Raw genomic sequence first — 6,382 nt, forward strand, 5'->3', positions numbered from 1 at the left:
GAACTGACAGGCTCATGCCAATCTTTTTTTTTTCTTTATAATCAATATTTAATGGAAAAGCTTTGTTTTGCAAGTTTTCAGTAATGACTTGGATGTAAGGGTTATAGTCCAGATAAATACCTGAAATTAATGTATTTAAATGCTGAGGCAATTAAAAAAAGTCCTAACACACCTTTGTATACCATAACAGTGCTTAACATCTAACTCGGTAGGTTCAGTTCTTTCATGCTTCAACTACACCTATATGGTATCATCCTGTAGATTCAAGATGGTGCCACTCTGCCCATTTCACTCTGAATGTAAAAAATAACTCCTGAAGTGCCTATAATGCCACAGCTTCATAGAGCAAGTCATTTTAAACACTCTGTACAGCAGCAATTCAGAAACGTGGAGCATAGAAAGTAATAGGCAAATTATTTAAATCCATAGCCATCATAGAATCATTGAATAGTAGGAGTTGAAAGAGATCTCTGGAGATCATCTAGTCCAACTGCCCTGCTAATGCAGGTTCACCTAGATCAGGTCACACAGGAACACATCTAGGTGGGCTTTGAAAGTGTCCAGAGGAGACTCCACAACCTCTCTGGACAGCCTGTTCCAGTGTTCCATCACCCTCAAAGTAAACAAGTTTTCCCTTAAGTGAAACTTCCTGTTTTCTAGTTTGTACCCATTGCCCCTTGCCCTATCACTGAGCACCACTGAAAAAGGCCCAGCCCCATCCTCATGACCTTCACCCTTCACATGTTTAAATGCATTTACAAGGTCACCTCACAGTCTGCACTTCTCCAGGCTAAAGAGCCCCAAATCTCTAAGCCTCTCTTGGTAAGAGATGTTCCAGTCCACCAAGCATCTTCATGGCCTTCCACTGAATTCTCTACAGTAGTTACCTGTCCCTTTAAACTGAAGAACCCAGAACTGGACACAATACTCTGGCTGTGGCCTCACCAGGGCAGAGAAAAGGGGAGGAGAACCTCCCTTGACCTGTTGCTCTTCTTTATGTATCCCAGAATACTGTTGATCACAAGGTCACATTGCTTGTTGATGGTGAAAATGTTGTCCACCAGCACTGCCAGGTCCTTCTCTGAAGAGCTGCATTCCCTAACCTTTACTGATCCATGGGGTTATCCCTCTCCAGGTGCAGGACTACGCTGGCCCTTGTTGAACTTCATGAGGTCTACCTCTGCCCAACTCTTCATCCTGTCCAGGTCTCACTGAATTGAAACACAGCCTTCTTATGTGTCAGCCACTCCTCCCAGTTTTGTGTCATCAGCAAACCTGCTGGGTACACTCCATTCCCTCATCCAGGTTGTTGATGAATATACTGAACAAGACTTGACCCAGTACTGGCCCCTAAGGAACAGCACTAGCCACAGGCCTCCAACTAGACCCTGCAACACTGATCACAAACTTCTGTGCTGTCCTTCAGCCAGTTCTCAATCCACCTCACCGTCCACTCCTCTAACACACACTTCCTAAGCTTACCTATGAGGATGTTATGGGAGACAGTACCAAAAGCCTTGCCAAAGTTGAGGTAGACAACATCAACCGCTCTCAACTTGTCCACCCAGCTGGTCACACAATAACAGAAGGCTATCAGAGCGTTCAAGCATGATTTCCCCTTCATGAATCAGTGCTGACTATTTCTGGTAATCTTTTCCTTCACATGCTTAGAGATGACCTCCAGAATGCGCTGTTCCATCACCTATCCAGGGATGGAGATGAGACTTACTGACATATAGCTTCCTGGGGTCTCCTTCTTGCCCTTTTTGAAGACCGGAGTGACACTGGCTTTCCTCCAATCCTCAGGCACCTCTCCCATTCTCCAGGACCTTTCAAAAATGATGGGAGCATGGCTCTGCAATAATCTTACTCAGTTCCTTCAGCATTCATAGATGCATCCCATTGTGGCCCATGGGTTTATGGGTGCCCAGCTTGCCTACATGAACTCTAATCTAGTCCTCCTTGACAAAGGGAGTCTTGCTTCCTCCAGACTTTCCCTCTTCCCTCCAGGGACTGAGATCCATTACCATGTGATCCAACACATAAAGCATTTCAGACTATAAACTCAATATCTTGTGTATCCCACACCAAGTATAGCTGGCATATTCATTCCTCACAGTCTTTGAAGTCTCTAGTCAAATTCTATAAAATAAAAACCTACACAATTGACAGTTTTATCATACTGATAGAGGACAGCAATTTACACAAAATCTGCCAGAAAAAAAGCAGAAATTCTAAGGTATAGGAATTCCACCTGTTTTATGAACATTCCTTACCATGCATCACTGGACACTAAGCTTCTATAAAACATACAGTTACATTCTAGGTTAAAGCACCCTTCTCAAGCACCTTTGATGTGAAGACTGAGGAGTTCTTGCTCAGAATAGCTGCAGCCTCTGAGCGTTCTACAGCTACTCTGGTCCATTCCACTAGAGTGAATGTAGTGTGTATTTTTGCTAGGTAACAGAGGGAGGCAGGAAACAGAGAGAGAAGCCTACCTCAACGTATAGAGCTTTTTGCAAAAGGACATTAGCAAACAGATACAGCACACAGATTACCTACTCATCGTGTTTTATTGAATAATGCACATCCCTCATGTTCTACCACCTCCTTATTCCGGTGGGAAAACTAAATAAATTTGTAGCTGTAGCAGCTATGCAAATAGGTTCTTATGCATTCATACTTGTAGTTAAAGATACTAGGAACAACAGTAGACATGACGTAAGAGCCAAAAAAAGAGCATTATCAGCTTTTGCCGATCATACAAACTAGCATATCTCACAAAAAAAAAAAAAGTATTTTTACTCGCAAACTGGTTTTTTCAGCTCATCTATACACATGCACATTTCTTATGCACAAAAACTTATTTATACAGATGCAGCAGTCATGTCACCCACTTGTGATATTTTTAAACTATCTCCTCCAACCTTCCTACTTCCCCACTTCTTATGAATGCTGAGACACAAGGAAGCTAAATAGCTAGCCTCCCACATACAACTGACATTGTTATGTTAAAATTCTCCCCATATTTGAAAGCAACCTAGAGGCTAAATCTCTGACGCCACCTCTTTTACCTTTCATTATACACAAAAATTCTTTGGTGTGCTCCTCTGCTTAAACACTCAACTGAACAGTATGCAATCTTTTCACAAATCACACTATTAAAAGCATTTATTTATTAAACCCCGTTTAGAAAAAAATCCCAAACATAGAAAATCAGCATTCAACATATGGTTTTATTTTACTACTTGAGTATTACTACATGGATCAATATAACTGTTGGAACTTTTTATTTATTTTGACATTTCAATAGACAGGAATTCATATCCAGCCAGCTCCTGTAGACACTACCAACTGAGCTATCTCAACCACTTGTAGCTGGTTTTCCAAGACATTGTATAAAGAACAAAAAAATACAAGAGGAACTGGAGTACCACTGACAGAGTATCAACCAATATCCTATGTGTATCACAGCTGCATCTCACAAGACATTGATAGCCATTGTATCTTTTAAATGATGTTACTAAGATTCGCATATGATCATTCATGATCAAGTGGCATTTTTCCCACAAGAGCAAATTATGCACCTGAAAGCACTTTAATATAGCACATAATCAATGAAAATTCTTCTAAAGTTGAAACCTTTGGAATTTCACTTTAAACTGCTAGAGCAAATTAAAAAAAGCATTTTTGCAAAAATCTGCAATGGATTTCATATGTGAGCTTACCAGAAAATATGAAAGTAGATAGCAGTATATAAAAATTGTCAAGTAGGGCATGCTTGCAAGCAAAACTAATTAGAGAAAGCCATCTGACCAACTAGAAGCAGGCTTGACTACAATGTGACAGAGAACTGACAGCTGTAGCCTTCTCTGCAGTTACAGAAATAATTGTTCAATTTCAGTAACTAATTCACATTGAGAAACCAAAAGCAAAACTAAAAAGGAAAACCAAACTGGTTTTCTTTTTTTCATCTCAGAATCGTCAACAAATTCAACAGTCATGGTCAGCACTGAAGTCTGAAATGTTTGTTGGTTATATTTGCCACTCTCTTCACTTCAGACATCTGCTTAATGTGATGTCAATCCCACCCTTTAACATCAGGTCATAGTAGATAATAAGGCTGAGTTCAGAACTGCCATTCTGCATTTTAATTGAGTTCCATTTTTCACCCATAACCTCAACATGCGAATTAAAAAAAAATGATCTGGTGAATGTAATTAAGTAACAAAATAGGAGTAAGAAGTAAAAACTGCTATCACAAAATGACCACACATCTTGCTGATTACCTGTTGAATCAATGAACAAATCTGCAAACAAATGAACCTTCATATTTACTAGACTTACAAAGTCTCAACAAAAATAAGAACTTACGTCTGAAATCCACAGACTAAAAAAAAAAAAACTTCTAAAAGAAAATCCGTATTAATTAAAGCAATTTTGTTGATTATGAGAGAATTCAAAATTGTAGTTACTGTAGTTAAGTTCCTTAGAAGATACTAACAACTTTGTAAGTTGATTATGTACATTTGTTTCAGATGCCTTAAAGTACTTCACCTCAGGAGGATAATGCCTTGATGCCACCACTCTAACATGTTCTATACACATACTCTCATCAACCTGCAACATCCTACTGCATCTTCTAGAAGTATGCCACCTTCTTATGGAAGGATGAAAAATGTGTTTCCCCTTGACAGGGGAAAAAGCAAAACCTATCCCACACTCAAGACAAGCAAAACCAATCTGGCCACAGCACTGGCAGATACAGAATGAGACACCTCAAAACAAAGCCATCATTCTTGGATATTAGGAAGAAGTTCTTTACTATGAGAATGGTGGAAGACTGGAATAGGTTACCCAGGAAAGGTGGTACAGGCCTCATCCCTAGAAACACTCAAGGTCAGGCTGGATGGAGCTCTGAGCAACCTGATCTAGTTGGGCATGTCTCCACTTTCTGCAAGACAGTTGGACTAGATGACTTTTAAAGATCCCTTCCAACCCAGTGCGTTCTATGATTCTATGATCTTTCAATGGGTTGATGTTTTTCATGTTCTGTAAAATTAAGCGTACTTAAAACAAGGAGGAACAGATTGTCCACAGAACTTCTGAACAGAGGTTTGTCATGAGAGTAATATTCAGACACCTTACTCTAAATACCAAATAATCATGTTCTTCCACGAACCGTCAGAACATAAGCAGTCTTCCCATTACCAAAGTTCTTCACTGATGAAAGGTAATTCCTTAAAGAAATAACCATCTCCTAGTTTGAAAAATAAATGCCACATCTTTTTCATGTTAAAGAAAAATTAAGACCTATCCTTTTCGTATGCCTTGATGGTAGAGGAGGCACTGCCAAAAACAGCTGCCAAATGCAAGAGTCACCACAAGTTTAGCTGTACAGGGCTCACTCATGTGCAAGTTTATGAAGCCAGCCACCAACAACGTTAAGTTTTCTACATAATTTTGTGTATTTATGGAAAAGTATGATGTGGCCATTATAAGGATATATGCTATCTTTACCCAAGATTTTTCAGCTTAACTTGATGTATTAAGTGCAATTACAGAAAAGAAGAGTGAAAACTCTGTAAGGAGAAACTAGAGAACACACTTTACTTCCTCATCTCAACTGCATCCTGAAAGGAAGAGGATCCTTGAGGAAAATGAAAAAATGATGTCAAGTCTTTTTTGTTGTTGTTGATGTTGGTGGTGGTGGTGGTTTGGTTTGTAAGCGCCTCCTTAGGACTTTTTTTTTTTTTTTTTTTAAAAAAAAAAACGTTCTTTACGTTACATTAGCAAACGGCTTACTCCCTCGTCTCCTCCCGCCGGAAGGGAGGGAACGAGACAGGGCCGTGGCTCTCCGCCTCGCACAGCGGCCCCTACACACCTTCCCCGCAGGAAAATCGCGGCCAAGGCACAGGGCACAGAACCCCGCGCGTTTTCTGCTGGAAACGGACAGCACGGCTTGAAATAAACAAAACCCCACACTTCTCGCGAACAAACCAGAACCGAACGGCCGCGCTGCCCCGGGCTTAGCACCAGCGACACAGTGGCCGCTACGTGCTCGAGGGAGCAGGATTGGGCCCCAAGGCCCGCTCCGAGGTGACTGTGTGTGACACAGGCTCAGCTATGAGAACAAGCTCACAGGCCCTAGAACACTGCCGGCAGTTGACCACTTCACTCCTTGCACCCCTACCGGCGGTCACCCCTATTCGCGGGGGCGGGGCACCCCGACCGACCTACCTCCTCCCGCTCTGCCTCAAGCCGCTTCGGGCTGCCCGAAAAAGCCGCGCTCCCGGCGGCCGCGCGGGAGCCAATGAAAGAGGCATTCTCCTGTCCGTCCCGCCTCCGTCCGTCCGCTCCCTCCAATCGCAACCTCTGACAT

Source organism: Indicator indicator, chromosome Z (genome assembly GCF_027791375.1).
Source record: "Indicator indicator isolate 239-I01 chromosome Z, UM_Iind_1.1, whole genome shotgun sequence".
NCBI classification, from domain to species: Eukaryota; Metazoa; Chordata; class Aves; order Piciformes; family Indicatoridae; genus Indicator; species Indicator indicator.